This window comes from Magnolia sinica, chromosome 19 (assembly GCF_029962835.1).
Source record: "Magnolia sinica isolate HGM2019 chromosome 19, MsV1, whole genome shotgun sequence".
Lineage (NCBI taxonomy): Eukaryota > Viridiplantae > Streptophyta > Magnoliopsida > Magnoliales > Magnoliaceae > Magnolia > Magnolia sinica.
In genome coordinates, this window is record NC_080591.1 from 28226798 (window position 1) to 28247364 (window position 20567).

At 37.0% G+C, this 20567-nt stretch overlaps 1 non-coding gene across 1 annotated transcript; it reads left to right on the forward strand.

Moving 5' to 3' along the window:
• Nucleotides 1-18192: 18192 nt before the first annotated feature.
• On the forward strand, nucleotides 18193-18299 carry LOC131235748 (small nucleolar RNA R71). Its single transcript, XR_009166270.1, has one exon. It is a non-coding gene; the product is annotated as a small nucleolar RNA R71 (small nucleolar RNA).
• Nucleotides 18300-20567: the final 2268 nt, after the last annotated feature.

Consider the following 20567-nt stretch of genomic DNA (forward strand, 5'->3'; position numbering starts at 1 on the left):
AAGTTGAAAACATTAAATCAAAAAATGAAAAACTAAAACTAGAAGTCTCTTCTCTCTTGAGTTTGAAGGATACTTGGAGGTATGCCTAGGGTGATCTTAAACAAGAACGATTGCTAACTGGATCAAGGAAATGTGGCGATAGATCTGATCTGGGCTACGATAAGAATACACCTCCTAAAAGTAAGTCCACTCCTCCTAAGTTTATTAAAGGGGAGTCCTCTAACTCAAAAGGAAAAAGTCTGAATCAAAATATTTTAAAAAATTCTAAAACTTTTTAGGCTATGAAACCTAAAAGCAACCATATTAATTATAGAAATCAGAATCATAACCCCTTAGCTGAGAAAATTTTAGATTTACTCAAAGAGCTTCTAAAATCTAACTCAAATGGTAGAATGTATAACAACTATAAGTATAGAAAAACTAACTATACTCCAAAACCCAAAACAGTAATGAAATGGGTCCCTAAGGTTACTTGTCTAGTTGCCCACACTTCTTTTAAGGCTTCGAGTCAATCAAAGTGGTACCTAGACAGTGGTTGCTCTAGACACATGACAGGTGACAAAGATTTGTTCATCAGTCTTAAAGATATGACTGATGGCTCAGTCACATTCAGTGATGATAGCAACTGCAAAATTGTTGGCCAAGGTACGGTTCAACTCTTTAATCTTCCTCCATTTAAGAATGTTTCGTATGTATAGGGCTTTAAGCATAATCTCTTAAGCATTTCTCAAATTTGTGATAATAAACATAGCGTCAAATTTACCTACCAAAGGTGTGAGATTTCTAATGAGAATGGTTCTGTGATATAACTGGTTATAGAACATTTGAGAACTGCTATATAGTCAGTGATTTAGGCTCGTCTAAGTTATCGTGTTACATGGTCCAAACCAATGAGACCGATTTATGGCATAAACGCCTAGGACATGTACACTACCGTAATCTTTATAGGCTGAGCAAAGGTGATGTAATAAGAGGTCTACCCAAGATTAAGAAAATAGATAAAATTTGTGGTGAATGTCAGATTGGGAAACAAACTAGGAGTGCTCACAAGAAAGTGAACTCCAGTGACACATCCAAACCCCTTGAACTCCTCCACATGGATCTCGTTGGACCTACTAGAATGGAGAGTCGAGGCGGTAAGAAATATATTCTAATACTAGTAGATGACTTTACCAGGTATACATGGGTAGTTTTCATGAGAGAGAAATCTGAAACTCTTGATGAAGTGAAAAGGATACTCAAGTGTATCCAAAATGAGAAGGAATCACATCTCTAAAATCCGTAGTGATCATGGTTCCGAATTTGACAATAGCAGTTTTGAGAAGTTCTGTAGCAATCATGGTATATTGCATGAATTTTCTGCTCCTAAGACACCTCAATAGAATGGGGTTGTTGAAAGAAAAAATCGTGTGCTTCAAGAGATGGTTAATGTGATGTTAAATAGCATGAAACTTTCTAAAAATATTTAGGCTGAAGTATTGAACATGGCTTGTTATATTATTAATCGTGTTTATACTAGAAAATTAAATAATAAGACTACATATGAACTATGGTTAAATAAGAAGCCTACTGTCAAATACTTTTGAGTTTTTGGCAATAAGTGCTATATTCTACGAGACCAAGAAAATCTAGGAAAATTCGACACTAAAAGTGACGAAGAGATTTTTCTAGGGTATGCTTTAAACAGTCGAGCGTATCGTGTTCTCAACAAGAGGTCTGGTGTAATTCAAGAGTCCGTTAATGTGGTTATAGATGATCACCTGATTACACCTGTCTTAAGTTTAGAAGATGATGAAGTCTCTTTATTTGATAAACCAGACTCTTCATCCAATCAAAATAACACTGAACTGCGGTCAGTTAAAGACCATCCAACTGATCAAATACTTGAAAACCCTCTCACTGGTGTGCGCACTCGTAGACAATTAAAAAACATTTGTAATTATGTGTGCTTCACATTCCAGATTGAGCCAGCCAATGTAAAAGAAGCGCTTGCTGATGAAAGATGGATAGTGGCTATATAAGAAGAGACCTAATGATAAACATATTGTTGGAACTAAATGGATTTTTAAAAATAAGTTTGATGAATTAGGTAACATTATAAGCAACAAGGCTAGACTGGTTGTGCAAGGGTACACTCAGATAGAAGGCATCGATTATGATAAAACATTTGCCCTAATAGCTCGTCTTGAATCTATCAAACTATTTATATCCATTGCTTGTTACAAAAAAAATCAAAATCTATCAAATGGATGTTAAGAGTGCTTTCTTGAATGGTGATCAAGGAAGCTATTCTAGCAAGGGTAATATGAAAAGTTCTTCCACAATAGTTGACCGTAATCGTAAGGGAGTCATGGTCGTTTGGCTCGGTGCAATGAGACAAAAGGGTTTTGACTAGATTGACATTAACTTCCCCTCTAAGAGACAAAATGGGATCCCACCCACTGTTGTGAAGAATGTCATAGACATTATATGGTTCGAGACAAGAGGCATCGACATTCCGTTCACATACAATTTTCAGAGAAGCAAAACTGGTCGCAATGGGACTTGGAGGAGGAGAGGGATCTTCTTAGGGACCAGAAGGTCGAGTATTTTGACGAATAGTTTGACCTCTTTTTAAGGCACAAAGTTTGGTCTTGGTGCCAGAAGATTCTCCCCGATCATGTTTTTTTTTAGTGCGTCCCTCCCTTGGAGGAGAATAATCTTGACCTTCCATAAAGAAATGGAGTAAAGACGATACAAATAACCTTGAAGAAAGGAATAGATGGAGGGAAAATACCTGACGATTGCCTTTCAAATGGTTGATTTCAGTAGGAAAACCTCCAACAAAATTTTAAGGGAAACCAATAAAAGTTAGGGCAAAAAAAGGGGCATTCTTAGAGAAATGACTTATATAGGCACGCCCACCCGATTTTGGTACCACCAATAGTTAGTTTGGTGCTACCGAAGGTAAAAAAAATGTCAAAATTTTTCAAATGATGTACAAATATATATTTTTCATAAGAATTTTGTACATCAATAAGACACTAAAATGGTTAACATATATATCCAAAGAAATACAACTTAAGGATCAAAATTGAGTCTACATATATGTTTAAAAAGAATAATAATACTGAGGCTAATATTCCTCAAATATGACTTTTAAAAGCAGTTACCCCTAAGTAATGTTAAATCGCACAAACTCCAATAGATTTTTGGAGATCTCTAAATCTGTTGGCATCCAGTGGTTTTGTCAATATATCGGCCAATTGTTGCTCAGTAGGCACATGTTCTAGCATGATAATGTTTTCCTTGACAGGTTTACATATAAAGTGACATCGAATATCTATATGATTTGTTCGAGAATGTTGAACTGGATTTTTTGAGATATTGATGGCACTTGTTTTGTCACAAAAAAGTGTCATTCTAGATTGTTAAATGCCTTAATCCATCAACATTTGCTTCATCCACAGAAGTTGTCCGCGATAACTACTGGCTGCAATGTATTCGGCTTCAGCAGTAGACAATGAGATTGAGTTTTGCTTTTTGTTGTGCCATGATACAAGACAATTTCCAATATAGAAACAACCTCCACTAGTGGACTTGCGATCATCAATGTTCCCGGCCCAATCGGCATCTGAATACCCAGCAATGATGGTAGATGTGTCAAATGGGTACCATAAGCCAGCCAAAGTCAGTAGTTCCAGCTACAAATTGTATAATTCTTTTTACCACGGATATATGTGATTCTTTAGGATCGGCCTGAAATCTAGCGCATGCACCAACGTTAAAAGCAATGTCAGGCCGACTTGCGGTTAGGTAGAGTAGGCTGCTTATCATACTATGATACAAGTGCTGATCTACACTCTTCCCATTGACATCTCTAGAAATTTTAAGTGTGGTGCTCATAGGAGTATTCTGAGTGTGGCAAGAGTCAAGTCCAAATCTCTTTATTAAATCTCTTGCGTATTTGGACTGACATACAAATATACCATTTGTCAATTGTTTCAGTTGCAGTCCTAGAAAGAAATTCAGCTCACCTACCTTGCTCATCTCAAATTCAAATGTCAGTAATTTAGCGAATTCATGAGCTGCATCTTCACAGGTGGATCCAAAGACTATGTCATCCACGTAATAGTGTTTTATCAACACTTCCCCTACAAAAATGGTGATCTAGTAAAAATTGCATCAAGCGTTCATACCATTCTCTGGGTGCTTGCTTTAGTCCGTAAAGTGCTTTGCTCAATTTGTATATGTGTTAAGGATACGTAGGATCTAGAAATCCTTTTGGTTGTTCAATGTATACTTCTTCCTCAAGTACACCATTGAGGGAGGCATTTTTGACATCCATTTGGAATAATTTAAATTTTAACGCACATGCCACAAACATGAGAATTCTTATAGACTCAAGGAGAGCTATGGGGGCAAATGTCTCATCAAAATCAATGCCCTCAATTTGTGAGAAGCCTTATGCCACGAGTCTTGCTTTATTTCTTACTACATTTCCAGATTCATCGGACTTGTTTTTGAAGATACACTTTGTTCCAATGATGTTAGTATCAAGTGGCCTGGGAACTAGCTATCACACTTCATTCCTTTCAAATTTTTGGAGCTCATCTTGCATAGCTGCAACCCAAAATTCATTTTGGAGTGCTTCTACAACATTTTTAGGCTCAATTTTAGAAGTGAAGCACAGATAGCTAAAAATACCTTCAAGCTATTGTCGAGTTTTCACACCGTCATTAGGATCTCCAATGATTTGATTGATGGGATGATCCTTAATGAGTGGCAAGTTGTCCGACGGTTGAGGTTTATGAGGTGAAGTGACTTTGTTATGTGATTTACATATTGTGAGTATGTCAACTTCATCCTCTATATCAATTTCAGGACTATTCTCATCATGTGGTTGGTCATCGACAACCACATTGGAAAATTCTTGAATTGTTAGTGTCCTATAAGCATGAATGTTTGTAGAATATCTTAGAAAAATCTCTTCGTCACTTTTAAAGTCAAATTTGCCTAGATGTTCTTTGTCTTTAAGGATATAACATTTACTACCAAAGACGCGAAAATATTTTACACTAGGCTATTTTCCACTCCATAGTTCGTATGGAGTTTTATTCAATCATGCTCTAAGATATACCCTATTAATTATATACCAAGCAGTATTGACGGCTTCGGCCCAAAAACTTTTAGCCATGTTTTTACTATTGAGCATAACTGAGCCCATTTCCTGTAATACCCGGGTCTTTCTTTCAACCACTCCATTCTATTGGGGTGTCTTTGGAGCTAAGAATCCATGTCGAATTCCATTTTCATCACGATAACATTCGAATCGATCATTCTCAAACTCCCCACCATGATTACTCCTAATACGACTTATACAGTGCCCTTTTTCATTTTGAATTCGTTTCTCCATCTTCTGGAATTCTTCAAATGCATCAGATTTTTTCCCAAGAAAGGTGACCCAAGTAAACCTGGACTAATCATCCACTACCACCAGAAAGTATCTCTTTTTCCCATGACTCTTAAGTTTGGTAGGTCCCACTAGATCCATATGCAATAAGTCAAAGTGGTTTGTAAGTTGCTATAGTGGTTGTGTTTTTATGTCTAGCCTTTATCTGTTTGCCTTTGAGACAATCACCACACACAACCTTCTCCTTCTTCTTGATCTTAGGGAGACCTCTCACCAAGTTTTTTTAAGCTTAGTTTAACCAAATTCCGGTAGTGGATATGTCCAAGCCTTTGGTGCCACAGCTTGGATTCATTGTTTAGGGCCATGTGGCATTTTGTGGATGGGACACTTTCTCCACTACTATGAATTACATAACAATTATCACTTGTGCAAATACCTTTCATGATAACTTTACCTACGAAGTCTGAGATCTTGCACATATCTTTTGAGAATGTGATTAAGTGTTCTTTGGCACAGATTTGGGAAATGCTTAAGAGATTATGTTTTAATCATTCTACATAAAAGTACATCCTCAATTTTGGGCAAGTCAGGCCCAACCATTGTCCCTTTTTCAACAATCTTGGTGAAGCTCCCATCACCAAATGTGACTGACCCACCATCAAATTCTGAATAATCACAGAAGTGGGTCCGATCACCTGTCATATGTCTGGAGTACCCGCTATCGAGATACTACTTAAAACTATTGCCTGATTTTAGTGCAGTATGAATTATAAAGAAAATTTTCTTGTTCTTTACATCCCATTTGATGACAGTCCTTTTTGGAGAAGTGGCTTTGTTCTCATCTTTGGGCTTTTTTGGAATTTTTGGGTAACTCAACCAGATTTCCTTGTTTCATTAATTCTTTGGTTTTCTAATTTAGTTGAGCTACTTGATTTATCAAATCCTCCATCCTCTCAGTCATTTTGGGTGGAGTAGGGTATTTTCTTCCTTCAAATGGTGTATGTTTTGGAAGACTCTTTGTTCATTGTATTGTTTTTTCGGTTGGTTTGAATTTTCCTATATGGTTCAACCCAAAATTGGAGTAAGACCTACTAGATGCAAGACATTCAAATTTATAGTGTCCCAAATCTCCATAGGAATGACAGATTGGAGTGTTTTTTGTATTGCTTCCAGATGCAACAGTTTTCTTCATCACCGGTGATGTAGGAATGGGGCATGATTTGCCAATTTCATAGTCCAAACCTCTTTTGTCCTTATGGCTTCTTCCCATTCTAAGAAGTTTTTCTAATTTTTCACTACTTTGTGAAAATTTGTAACTAAGTTCAACAGACTTCTTTGACTTTTCTAAATCGAATCTCTATTTGTGATTTTCACTTTTGAGTTCTTCATTTTTTTTTTTAATTCTAGGAGTTCAATTTGTTTATTTAGTTTTTGATTTTTAGATTTAAGGGACATTGAGGTTCTTTCAAGCTCATCATTTTCGATATGGTATTGTTGAAGATCATTTACCATTTGTATATTTATTCCTGATGTTTCGTTTAGATCTTTTTGCAATTGTTTATTTTTGTTTTCTGAAATGAAAAGTTTTCTCAGAATGCCATTGCTATGTATGTAGAGTTAATCATATGCATCGTGTATAGTCTCCTTTTCTTCTTCTTCTTTTTCCTCATTGATTTAATGTTCATTAATCTCTTCGTTATCCATAATTACTACTTTTGTCAAGCTCTCCCTCTAGGTTGTTACACCCTTTAAGAGAAACCTCTCTCTAATACCAATTGAAATTGCAGTTTGGACTACTATAGTAGAAGTGTGGAGTAGTCCAAGAGTCCTAAAGGGGGGTGAATAGGACTTTTTGAATAATTACACTAATTTAAAACTTTTTTTCCTAACTTAAACTGATTTGCAATAAAACTAAGCAATGCAGGCTTCCAAGCCAATAGAGGGTCCAATCACATAGGCTACTCAAGATATACAAATCAAGCAATGAGCCTATAACATTGTTTACTTATGTGTGGAATGTGTTATCTATCAATCTTAAGAAATTATTCAATCATGCATAAATAATCAAGCATTCAAACTTATATGATCATGATTAAATAGATGCACAAATGACAATTTCAAACACAAGGATGTATAGTAGTTCAGCTATGTTCCTACTCCACTCCTGACGACCGCACTCTATCCTAAAGTATGCCGAATTTCACTATGAATGGTTTTAAAACAGGTTCATCATAAACCTTTACAGCCCTACACAAAGGACTCTCCAATTTATGCTCTACACACGACCAAAGGTCCTACACTAAGAACCTACGTTTAGGACTCATGGCCAAGGTCCCACAATAGGCACTTATGTTTAGGCCCACCAACCAAGGTCCCACAATAAGCACCTAGTTTAGGCCCACCGGCCAAGGTCCCACATAAGGCACATACGTTTAAGTCCACCGGCCAAGGTCCCACACAAGGCACCTAATCAAGTTTGTGGATAGCAAACTCTTAGCCGCAATCCTACGCAAGGATAGAGACGAACTTGTGGACTCTTAACGATGACACTTGTCAGAATGAGTCATCTTTTGTAGCTTGACTTGGGTTACTTGATCTTCGCTCTTTCATGCTTAAATTAGCTCCCCAATGCTCTCCTGATCACGATGCTATGATTTTCTTGTTATATTAGCTGCACGATCAAGAACCTTGAATATGATGTTCCTATAAAGGTTACCAAGGTAATGGGAGTGGGTTGAATCTCCTATTAAGGGTTATGAATGGATTTCCTAAGGGATTCAACCAATGGATGTTCTAGAGTATCATTGAGACAAAGGATTTGCCAATGAGTTTGGTCCGTATACTCTAGAATAGGCTCGAGATCATGTTCTTCATCAATAGGAGCTTTGAATGCTCATTAAAGTAATGAATCACAATGAAGAAAGCATGAATCTCGTATGGATAGAGTCTAGGATGAGTGGGATAAGCTTGGGATACACTAGAGACTCTAAAATGCCTAAATCCATTATTTTCATAAAGTTCTGGGTCCTATATTTATAGAGAAATGGCCCGACAGATCTATAACGGCTAGTTATTGGTGCTACCGAGTGAAGCTTCAATAGTACCGAATTTCCTTTGGTAGCACCGAAATATCACTTGGTGGTACCGAATTAGATCATAAAGTTGTTGGATGTATTTTACTACTTTCAGTGGCACCGAAATTTGTACATCAGTAGGAGTTGATTGTACCAAATTTTCTTTGAAAGCCGCTGGACTGTTTTGAGCACTTTTGGTGGAACTAAAAGTGTCTTCGGTACTGCCATTCGGTGGCACCTCCTCCTGCCAAATTAGGACAAATTTTCCTATTTTAATTACTTATCCTATAATTCATTTAACAACTTGAACTTTCTCAAAGCCAACTCTATAATGGTGGAACTTATAAGGTTAGAATGGCTTATAAAGATGATCTAAGAAGGTTTTCCTATTTATAGGTCAAGGTCATCTATATATAGGATCCAGATCGTAGAAGCTTTTCTTTTCTTAAACTTGTAGCTTGTGCTTCTACTCCAGTTTCATTGCCAGTCTTCTTTTGCAAAGGACCCATCCGACTACTTGACATAACTAGTCAGGTGATTGATAAATAGGTGTGCTCGGGGAGTGCACCAACACGCCAAACTTCAGCTCCACGATCAACCAACTTGCAAATGGTGTTCCTTTGAGGTGACCAAGGTGATGGGAGTAGGTTAAATCTCCTATAATTAATGGATAGTTATTTTCTTAAGGGATTCAACTAAATAGGTCTCCTAGAAGATGTGGATAATGATATACCTGGATTGCTTAAGTCCATTCTCTAGGAAATGGAAGAGTTCAAGCATATCTCAATGTTAAGGTTAGAATCCACATTAGAGTTGAAATCTCAAAGGAGATTGGTTGGAACTCAATGGAGTAGAGGCTAGGGATGAGGGATATGCATATGGAATCACCCTACATCTGGTTGGTTCAAAAGCCCATCAAAAAGCCCAAGAACCGAATGCCCTTTATAAAAAGTTCAAGCTCCAACGTCTATAGAACGGGCAGAAAACAGCTCTATCGACGCCATCGAAGGGTCTTCGATTCCATCAAAGATTCCTTTGATGTCATCAAAGGGTTCCCTGATGCCATCAAAATTTCCAGAAAAAAAGATGTTTGCTTGCTGGACAGATCTGGACCCACTTCAATTACATTGACCCGACCTTTGATGTCACCGAACATTATGTTTTAATGTCATCGAAGTGGCTTCAATGCCATCGAGAGAATCAAGGGAAAAATTTAAAAACTTTGCTGGACAATTCTGGATCTCAAATCGATGTCGTCGAGGGGATCGAAACTAAAGTTTCAATGCCATCGAATGGTCCTCGATGCCATCGAGAATTCCAGCTAAAAATCTAGTTTGGTTGTTGGACATTCCTGACTCTTGATCGATTGCATCGTCCAGGTCTTCGATTGCATCAAAGATTGTTCGATGGCAGCTCAATGCCATCGAACATCACGTAGAATCTGTTATTTTGGGCTATCATCTACACAGCAAATTCGCACCTCTTTTAATAATGTTTATCATGTTTTTCTTCATCTTCCAAGGCTAAGGGATGATCAATTTATTATTCCTATTAGGTCAAGATCATTTAAAGGTAAATGGGTTGTTTTGGGTCAAGGGTTAGGGTCACCAAGGCACATGTTTACTTGTTGATGTTACTTGATGCTCCATTTTCATTTGTGTCTTTGGTCTTCACTTTCCAAAAGCTCAACTGACTACGTGACACAACAACTCACATGAATGACAAACCAGGGTGCAAAAATGAGTGCACTAATAGGCTTAACCATCTTAAGTTAATCTAAGGAGCTTAATAATAATGTCTACCGAAGAGGGGTGTGTCGTCACACAACCATCATATTTTGATGGGTCTAACTACCCCTATTGGAAGGCTAGGATGAGGATCTTTTTTAAGATCCATTACCCATATGGTTTGGGTAATTGTCGAATAAGGATGGATATGCTCTTAGAACAAGTCTTGGTTAATTGTAAAACCATTAGTGCTCCCAAAGATAAATCCAAATGGAATGCCAATGAGAGAGTGCACTATACTTATGATGCGAAACCTTTCAATGTTATTTACTATGCGATTTTCCCTGACGAATTTAAATGTATTTGTACATATAAAATGAGTAAGGATGCATTGGACATATTGAAAATATCCCATGCAGGAACTAGCACAGTAAAAATATTCAAGCTTTAGCTTTTAATGACCTAATACAAAGACATTATAATGGAAGAGTATGAAGCTTTCATTGAATTTTATTCTAAACTTAATGATATTTGCAACTCCATGTGGGGTCTAGGAGAAAGGATTCTGGATTGTCATATGTGTAAGAAAATACTTAGATTCCTTCTGGATATGTTCAGTCTTATAATAACATCGATAAAAGAATGTATGAATATAAATGAGATGAATATATAAGAACTCTTAAATTCCCTACAAACTTATGAACTACACTTTAAGGCCCCCTTTAGAGTAAAGAAACTAGCTATTCTTAAAAAATCTCATACGCATTCACATAGGCATAAGATTGTTGAATCTGATAGTAATAGTGATAATAAGAATGAGGATGAGGATTTTGAAAGAAAATTCAAGAAATTTCTTATATTAGATAGAGTGAAGAGTTGTGAAAAGATGGACAAAATGGTTGAGAATCAAAAAGGTAAATTTATTAAACAACCTAAGCAAGTCCAATGTTACAACTGTGAGGGTTATGGACATATTACCACCGATTGCCCTACTAAAGTAAGATCCAAAGGTAAGATTATGGCAACAACATAAGATGATAAGGAGGAATCCAAATCTGATTCAGAAAAGTCATCCAGTGTTAAAGACCTAGTCACTTACATGTCTTAACGGCCTACGTTCCCAATTCCAAGTGTAGGGTCGCGATGTAGTAATAATCTCGGTGAGATCGAGGTCGAATCGACAGGGACTAAACTCGTACATATTTTGAAAGTAGCTAGAATTAGAACTAAAAGAAGAAGATTTAAATATGGAAGTAATTGTGAATGGTGTTGATTAAAACTTGTGAATTTAAAGGTGGGAACTTGGATGCGAAGGATCCACCTGCAGCTATCAAGATGCTACCTTACTTGATTTAAGATACACAACTGGAATCAGAGTCCTTTCTTATCCAGTTTGAAGAAGAGATGATCAACTCTCTAAACTTCTCATTGATCCAGCCTCAATAGAGTAGAATTTTGAAGATTTGGAAGGGATTCCGTCACCCAACCATTCCCAGGAGACGATGGCGAACAATGGGATTTACCAATCCCATTAACTCAAATAGGAAAAGAAGCTATTCAAAGCTATCGTAGCGCCTATTGTAATTTGAGTCACAGATAGAAAATTGAAAATTTTCTTTAAAATCAACTAGACATCAATGAAGTTCAACATAAACATGAATCAAAGCAAAGTAAACATCCCAATCACGCTACAAGCTTCACCTCTTAGCCCTAGCTAAGACATTTAGCCAACCATAGACATGATTGAACTAAGAACTCTGAAACAAAATATGAAAACAACTAAGGAAGAAGAAGAAAAACTCTTGACGACCTTTTGTTTCACTCCTTAAACCCTAGAGGATGCCTAGGAACTCCTATTTATAGTTGTGAAGCCCCATCTTACGCAACTCCTTGGAATTTTCAAAAACCGTCTTGAATTTACGCACTCCGCATAAGTCCCGTATTATGCTTTAGTCAAATCAAAGTTGGCTTTGGTCAGACCAAATTAAGGTTGAAAATCATACTTTCTCGCTGGATAATTCTACACGATTTTGGTCGAACCGAAGTTGACTTCGGTCGGACCGAAGTTGATGCTGAAAAATCTTGTGTAGAAAATCAGTCAAATTTAAGTTGGAATAACTCCAACCGAAATCTCCAATTGAAGCTTTGGTCAGACTAAAGTTGGCTTAGGTCAAATCGAATTATCTTATTTTCTTGTTGGACTATTTTCTGCGATTTCAGTTAGACTGAAGTTGGCTCAGGTTGGATCGAAATGTCTTGTTTTCTGCTTCGGATTTTGAAAACCTAGAGCTGAATCACATAAGCAATCTATCAAATAAGTCCTTTATTCATTAAGTCAGAGCATAGTTCGCATATCAAGTGTTTCAATGTGCTCAGTGAAAATACTATCTTTTCAAAATGTTGGCCATGCTCACAAGTACTGATTTCGAACTTATCCCCTTTTCCTTCTTTTTCTAGTCTTTAATTTTATATCGACAGTCATTTGTATTCATTTAGTCTTCTTTAGACATTACATCCTTTTTAATGACATTTTTCATTCCCCTCAAAGGTGTTGTCCTTCTACATTCTTTTTCAGACTTTGCTTTATTTTTGCATTCTTTTCCAATCTTTTTCACCACACATGACCTTTTTGTCGATCTCCTATTTTTTAACTAGTTTTTTTCTTCTTTTAAGGTGAATAAAATTCTCTAGACTCAGTTCTCAATATCCTTCAATGATCATCATACTAATAATCAGAAAATCTAGTACTATTTACTGAAAACAATTTGACTAACATAATATTCGAACTTACTCTTAATCAATTGAATGTAAGAACCATAAGTGATAGGTTACTTAGTTGCTCTAACTCCAATAATTTCAAAATTCAATTTTTATCCTATCATCATACTCAAAATAGCCTTAAATACAAAACTTATCGCTTTCTAAATAGATAAACATTGAAAAATTTTCAAAGTTTTTGCAAATTTTGCTCGAAACTGAGAAAATACTGATTAGGTTACCAAATCTCCTACCCCCAACCTAAAATCTACATTGTCCGCAATGTAAAAGAAATAAGCGTGATTTACAAAAGAGACAACATAATTGAAGGAGAAGTGATGGAAAAATAGTACTTAATGAAGGAATTTTGAAGCTTTTTCCAAAGGATCTCAGCGTGAAGGTGGGTTAGCACAAGAACTAATCAATTGAAAAAACTATCCTAAAATAAACGGAAAGCAAACTATCTTAAACAACATAAAGCCGACTATCCTAAACATAATATGAAAACAATAAACCTAACTATACCTCCATCAGACTAGGAGATCAATCCTGGTAAACAAGATGATTCAAAGGTATGGAGATATCCTTTGAATCAAATTTCTCAACAAATGGCTTTAATTGATGTCCATTCACTTTGAATTCATTGCCATTGTTTGAATTCTTTATCTCGATAGCCCCATGAGGATAAACATTAGTAACAGTGAAAGGGCCGGTCCAACGAGACCTGAGTTTTTCCGGAAAGAGATGTAACTGAGAATTGTACAAGAGGACTTTCTAACTTGGTGTGAATGATTTCCAAAGAATGTATTGATCATTCAACATCTTCATCCTGTCCTTCTAAATTCTCGAGTTCTCGTACGCATCATTTTAAATTTCTTCAAGTTCATTCAACTGAAGTTTGTGTAGCGAGCCAGCATTGTCTAAATTGAAATTCAAATTTTTGATCCCCCAGTAAGCCCTATGTTCCCAACTCCACAGGTAAGTGGCAAGCCTTCCCATAGACAAGTCCAAAGGAAGACATTCCAATATGGGTCTTAAATACAGTACGGTAAGCCCATAAAGTATCGGTCAATTGGATTGACGAATCCTTACGGTCAGGGTTAACCGTCTTTTCCAAGATGTGTTTAATTTTCTTATTGAAAATCTCAGCTTACCCACTTGTTTTTGGGTGGTATGGAGTGCTCACCTTGTGAGAGATGTCATATTTCTTCATTAAGTTTGCGAATGACCTATTATAAAAATGTGAGCCCCCATCACTAATGATGGCTCAAGGTGTTCCGAACCAGGAAATGATGTTCTCTTTTAAGAATTTAATGAGTGTTTGATGGTCATTGTTCCAGCATGGATTCACTTCAACCCATTTATGACATAGTCTACGGCATGCAAAATATATAAATTTTCAAAGGATTGGGGGAATGGTCCCATGAAATTGATGCCCCAATAATTAAATGCTTCAGTGATCAAATGGGGTTCAAAGGCATCATATTTCGACAGGACAATGCTCCCAACTTCTGACAACGCTCACAAGCTTTACAAAACTCATAATTGTCCCTAAACATAGTGGGCCAATAAAAACCACACTACAGAATCTTGGCCGTGGTCTTTTTATCAAAAAAGTGACCACCACAGGCCTAAGAGTGACAGAAGGAGATGACACTTTGATGTTCATTGTCTGACACACATCTCCTTAAGATTTGGTCTGGGTAATATTCAAACAAATATGGATCATCCTAGAAGAACTTATGAACCTCGGCGAAGAATTTTTTCTTATCTTGCGCAATCCAATGTGTCGGTGTGAAACCTATGGCAAGATAATTAACAATATCAGCAAACCAAGGTGAATGGGAGACTTTGAACAATTGTTCGTCAGGGAACATGTCATTTATATGTGTCGTCTCAAGGGAATCAGAGAGATTAAGGCGAGAAAGATGGTCAGCCACTACGTTCTCTACTCCCTTTTTATATTTTATTTCCAAATCAAATTCTTGGAGTAGGAGGATCCATCTAATCAGGTGGGGCTTAGCATCATTCTTAGAAAGAAGATACTTGAGCATCGCATGATCTGTGTAAATGATGATCTTGGATCCGATCAAGTAGGACCTAAATTTATCCAAAGCGAATACTACGGCTAAAATACCCTTTTCCGTAGTCGAGTAGTTCACTTGGGTAGGATTTAGAGTTCTACTCACGCAATGAATAATGTTGGGCTTCTTTTCTTTTCTCTGGCCTAAAATCGCCCTAAGATCATAGTCAAACGCGTCGTACATAAGTTCAAAAGGAAGGATCTAGTCGAGTGGCTGCATGATAGGTGCAGTGGTTAACATGCCCTTGAGCTTAGTAAAAGCTTCCTGGCATTGCTCAATCCACTCGTATGGTGCATCCTTTTGAAGTAGATTACATAAAGGACGAGAGAGGTGACTAAAGTCCTTTATGAATCTTTTGTAAAACTCGACATGTCCTAAGAAGGATCGCATGTCTCGTTATGTTCTTGGGTGGAGGTAGGCTAGAGATAAGATCAATTTTAGCCTTATCTACCTCAATTCCCTTGGACGAGATGATGTGTCCAAGGACAATTCCCTTACGAACCATGAAATGACACTTTTCCCAAATCAGTACCAAGTTCTTTTTCTCACATCGCTTCAGCACATTTTTAAAAATTTTCAAGCATTCATTGAAGGATGGACCAAAGATCAAGAAGTCGTCCATGAAGACCTCTAAATATTGTCCCACCATGTCAGAAAAAATACTCATCATGCATCTCTAGAAGGTGGCGAGGGCATTCCACAGTCCGAAATGACATCCTTCGATAAGTAAAGGTGCCGTAAGGACATGTAAATGTGGTCTTTTCTTGGTCTTCAAGGGCTATCTCGATTTGATTGTAGCCTGAATATCCACCAAGGAAATAGTAATAGAAATAACCAGCTAGCTTTTCTAAAATTTGATCAATAAAGGGCAACGAAAAGTGGTCCTTCGTCATGACGATATTCAACTTCCTGTAGTCAATGCACATTCTCCAACTAGTAGTAACTCTAGTTGGCATGAGTTCATTGTTAACATTGGTTACGATGGTGATTCTGAACTTCTTAGGAACCACCTGAGTTGGACTCATCCATTGACTATCGGATATAGGGTATATGATACCCATATCCAATAATTTAAGAACCTCGGCCTTAGCCACTTCCTTCATATTTGGATTTAGTCTACGTTGTGGTTGTCGTGAGGTCTTCGCATTATCCTCTAGATAAATGTGGTGAGTACAAATCAAAGGGTCAATTCCATTGAGGTCTGCAATCAACCATCTAAGGGCTCTTTTGTGCTTAATGAGAGTAGAGATAAGCATACTCTCCTATTCTTGCTCAAGGTGGGAAGAAATCATGGGTATGTCTCATCTTGACCAAAGTAGACATATAGGACAAAGGTTTTAGGTCAAGCTTCAGTGCCTTGAGGTTAAATGGTAAAGGCACTGCATCAGTTAGGGGCAATTCTTCAAATTGTGGCCTCCACTGGTTAACTTAAGTACCAGCACAGTATCAAGCATGACACTTATCTCCCTAATCATGTCATCATTAAAATCATGGGAGTAGGCTAGGCACGTCTTTAAAGGGTCAGAGGATGAGGTCAACAAAGTTCTATCTTCCATGAAAGAGTCAATCATGTCAATATCATGGAAATCGCTATCATCCTCTAACTATTTGCCTGTGTTAAAAAAGATATTCAACTCCAATGTCATATAACTGAAAGACATTCTCATGCCCGCATTCGTGTAATTAATGATTGCATTTGAAGTGGCAAGGAATGGGCGACTAAGAATGATGGGAATTGAGTACTCATGTTACTGATGAGTTCCGTATCCAGGATGATAAAATCTACCGGGTAGTAGAATTTATTAACCTGGACCAACACATCCTCAATTACCCCTCTCGGTACATGAACTGAGCGGTCAACAAGTTGTAATGTGGTTAAGGTGGGTTTCAATTCACCCAAACCTAACTGTTTATAAACTGAGTAGGGAATCAGATTTACACTTGCTCCTAAATCAAGAAGTGCGTGCTCAATGCGGTAATTCTCAATTACATAAGCGATGGTTGGGCTACTGGGATCTTTGAATTTCTATTGCACATCTTTCTTTAGGATGGCACACACTTTTTCAGTTAAAAAGATTTTCTTTTGAATATTTTGTCGTCTTTTGGTCGTACACAAGTCTTTTAGAAATTTGGCATATGAAGGTATTTGTTTTACGACAACAAGTAGAGGAATATTGACCTTCACTTGTTTTAACACCTCTAAAATGTCCTGAGAGTTAGAGAGAGGTTTTGGTGCAACCAACCATTGGGGGAATGGAGCAATCGGCTTGCCTTGAAGTTTCGGTTCTAATTCCTGTGGAGTGGTGCTAGGTTTATCATCGTTGTCCTCTTCCAGGTCTTTAGACTTCTCAACCCTTACAGGAATAGAATTGTCAATTATCTTCCCACTCCTAAGAGTGGTGATAGATTTAGTTTGCTCCATTTGATCTGAAGAGCTTGGATCACTTATCTCGTATTGCGGTTTAGGATTGGGGAGAGGTTGAGCAGGAAGCATCCCTCTTTCTATAACCGTAACACGTGAATCCATCTTTTGCATACATTTTGTAAGTTCTTGTATTGCTTGAGTAAGCTCTTGAGTTTGTGTGGAATTTTGAACCGGTTCTTCCTGAGGTTTTACTTGATTTGGAATTTGATTAAAGAAACCATATGGGGTAGCAGTTTGTCCATCCCTCCAACTGAAGTTTGGATGATTTTTAGGATTGTATGTATTAGAGGCAGGTCCATTGAAAAGTCTTTGGTAATTGTTCATGGCATTCGATTGATCATTTAACACCTCTTGAAAGGCAGGTATTGTTGGACAATTTTCAGTTGTCTGAACATTGCATGCACAAATACCGCAAATAGTTTCCTTAACCTTATCCTTCTTTAGTTCCATGGCCTCAAATTTCCTTATGAGATTAGCCACTTTAGCATTGATATCATCATCCTCTTTCAGAAGGTATAATCTGCCCCTTTCCTTTGATTGATTGGGCCTAGAAGTGGTGCTTGATTTTGAGTAAGTGTCCCATGATTGTGTGTTTTCAGCAAGTCTATCTAAATAGTCCCACACATGATCGACATTTTTATTCATGAATTCCCCATTACACATTGTCTCAACCAATTGGCGCATGGAAGATGTCAATCCATCATAGAAAAAGTGTGTAATATGCCATGTTTCAAAACCATGTTGTGGGCATGAACTGACAAGATCCTTGAACCGCTCCCAACATTCGAAGAATGTTTCATCCTCATTTTGGGCAAAGTTCATGATTGACTTTCTATGGGTGTTCGTTTTATGATGTGGAAAAAATTTCTTTATGAACTCCCTTATCATATCATTCTATGTGCCAACAGATCTGGGACGTAGTGAATATAATCACGTCTTAGCTTTCTCTTTCAAAGAAAAGTGAAAGAGTTTCAGTCTGACCGTATCTTCAGACACGTTTGGAAAATATAAAGTGGTTATAATCTCATCAAACTCTTTCAAGTGCAAATATGGACTTTCAAATTCAAGTCCATGGAATTTTGGTAGTTGGATCACCCCTGGCTTAATGTCCATATGTCCCTTATTTTCTGGAAAAACCATGCATGAAGGTGTACTCACCCCCGCCGGTTGTAAATAATCTCGCAAAGTACAATGCGGGGGTGCTTGATGTACCTCATTCTCATCTTGGACTTTCTCAACCCTAGGTTGAGGTTATCTTCCTAGTTGATTAACTGGTTGATTTACAACCATTATTTCAATTAACTCTAAGAGTTTCGAGTGGTGTCTAATCCTGTGATGGATAGATAACCCCTCAACTAATCCTCCTTCACTTAAAAGATGTTGAGTGTTATCACGAACCCACTTGGGCATGAAACACTCTCAGCCCTCAATTTCAGATTCTAACCTAAACCTAAAAGAAAGAAGGGAAATAAAACTCTAGAAATAGAAAGAGAGAGGGAATTAGAAAGAAATTACCAAATTAGAAGTTCCTAATTAAAATCCTGCAAAACAAAACAAAACAAGTCAGTTTCTAAAAATAGAAATTCTAAAATTAGAAAGTTCCTAAAAATAAAAATAAAAGGTAAATTAGTTTCTAAAAAGGAAAGTTCCTAAAAACAAAAAATAGAAAGTTTCTAAAAACTGATTAGGAAAGTTCTAAACCTAGAATTAGAAAGTAAGTTAGTTTCTAAAAATAAAAGAAATCCTAGAATTAGAAAGTTTTTAAAAAAAGAAAATTAAAAAAAAAAAAAAACTCTAATCTTAACCTAATTCCAAAACTAATTACTCTTAGAAAAACGCAACCTTTAATCCCTGGCAATGGCACCAAAAACTTGCTCACAACCGGTCGGGACGTAGTATTAATCTCGGTGAGACAGAGGTCGAATCTACAAGGACTAATCTCATGAGTATTCTGAAAGCAACTAGAACTAGAACTAGAAGAAGATGTATTTCTAAATTTGGAATATTTGAAAGTAATTGTGGGAGATTTAATGAAAAACTTAAGAAATTCAAAGGTGGGAAACTAGGGTTTCCAAGGATCCACTTGTAGAGATCAGGGATATCTATGCTTGATTCAAGTCACACGATTGGAATCAAAGTCCCATCCTATCCAATTGGAAGATATCTCAGTAAAATCAAATATGAACTTCCTTTGACCTAATTCTCAATGAAAGAGAGGTGTGAGAACTAGAAGTGATTCGATCATAAAACCATGCTCATGAGACAATGGCTCACAACAGGATTTACCAATCCCACAATCAATCTGAGAGAATTGTGAAAGTTAAGGAGGATTTCATTATCCAACCATGGCTAAGGGACGATGGCGAACAACAGGATTTCCTAGATTCACAATCCCAAAACATGAAAAGAACATACTCAACACTATCGCAGATCCATTATAATTTGAGTCACAACAAACCATTAAAAACTGAAAGTATTCCTTATAATCAAACTAGAATCAAAGTAAGTTCATCATAAACATGAATCAAAGCAATAGAAACAACCCATCATGCTACAAGCTTCACCTCTTAGCCCTAGCTAAGAGGTTTAGCCAACCATAGACATAATTGAACTAAAATCTCTAGAAGAAAACATGAAAAACTAAGGAATAAAGGAAGAAAAACCCTTGACGACGACTCTCCACCCTTTTGCTTTGCTCCTCCAAACCCTAGATGATCCCTAGGAGTGCCCTAGAGACTCATATTTATAGTTTTACAGCACCTCCTTTCGCACTGACTTGGAAAAATCTAGAAACCCCCTCAAATTTACGCAACTTCGATATTATCTAAGGGTCTTCGATATGTCCTTTAATATTATCAATAGGTCTTCAATAGTATCAAAGATCAGTCCAGAATGTCCAGCGAGTTTGGTCAAAATTCCTGAATTTCTCGATATTATCTACAAGTCTTCGATATGTCCTTTCGATATTATCTACAGGTCTTCGATATTATTGAAGGCCATTCTGATAGTTTTTCAGAATTAGACTTTTCTGGCCCCAGAATCTATTTTTAGGATGATTTTCATGCTTCCTTATCTTCACTTCAATTCTTCGATTATCTTCCTTGATCA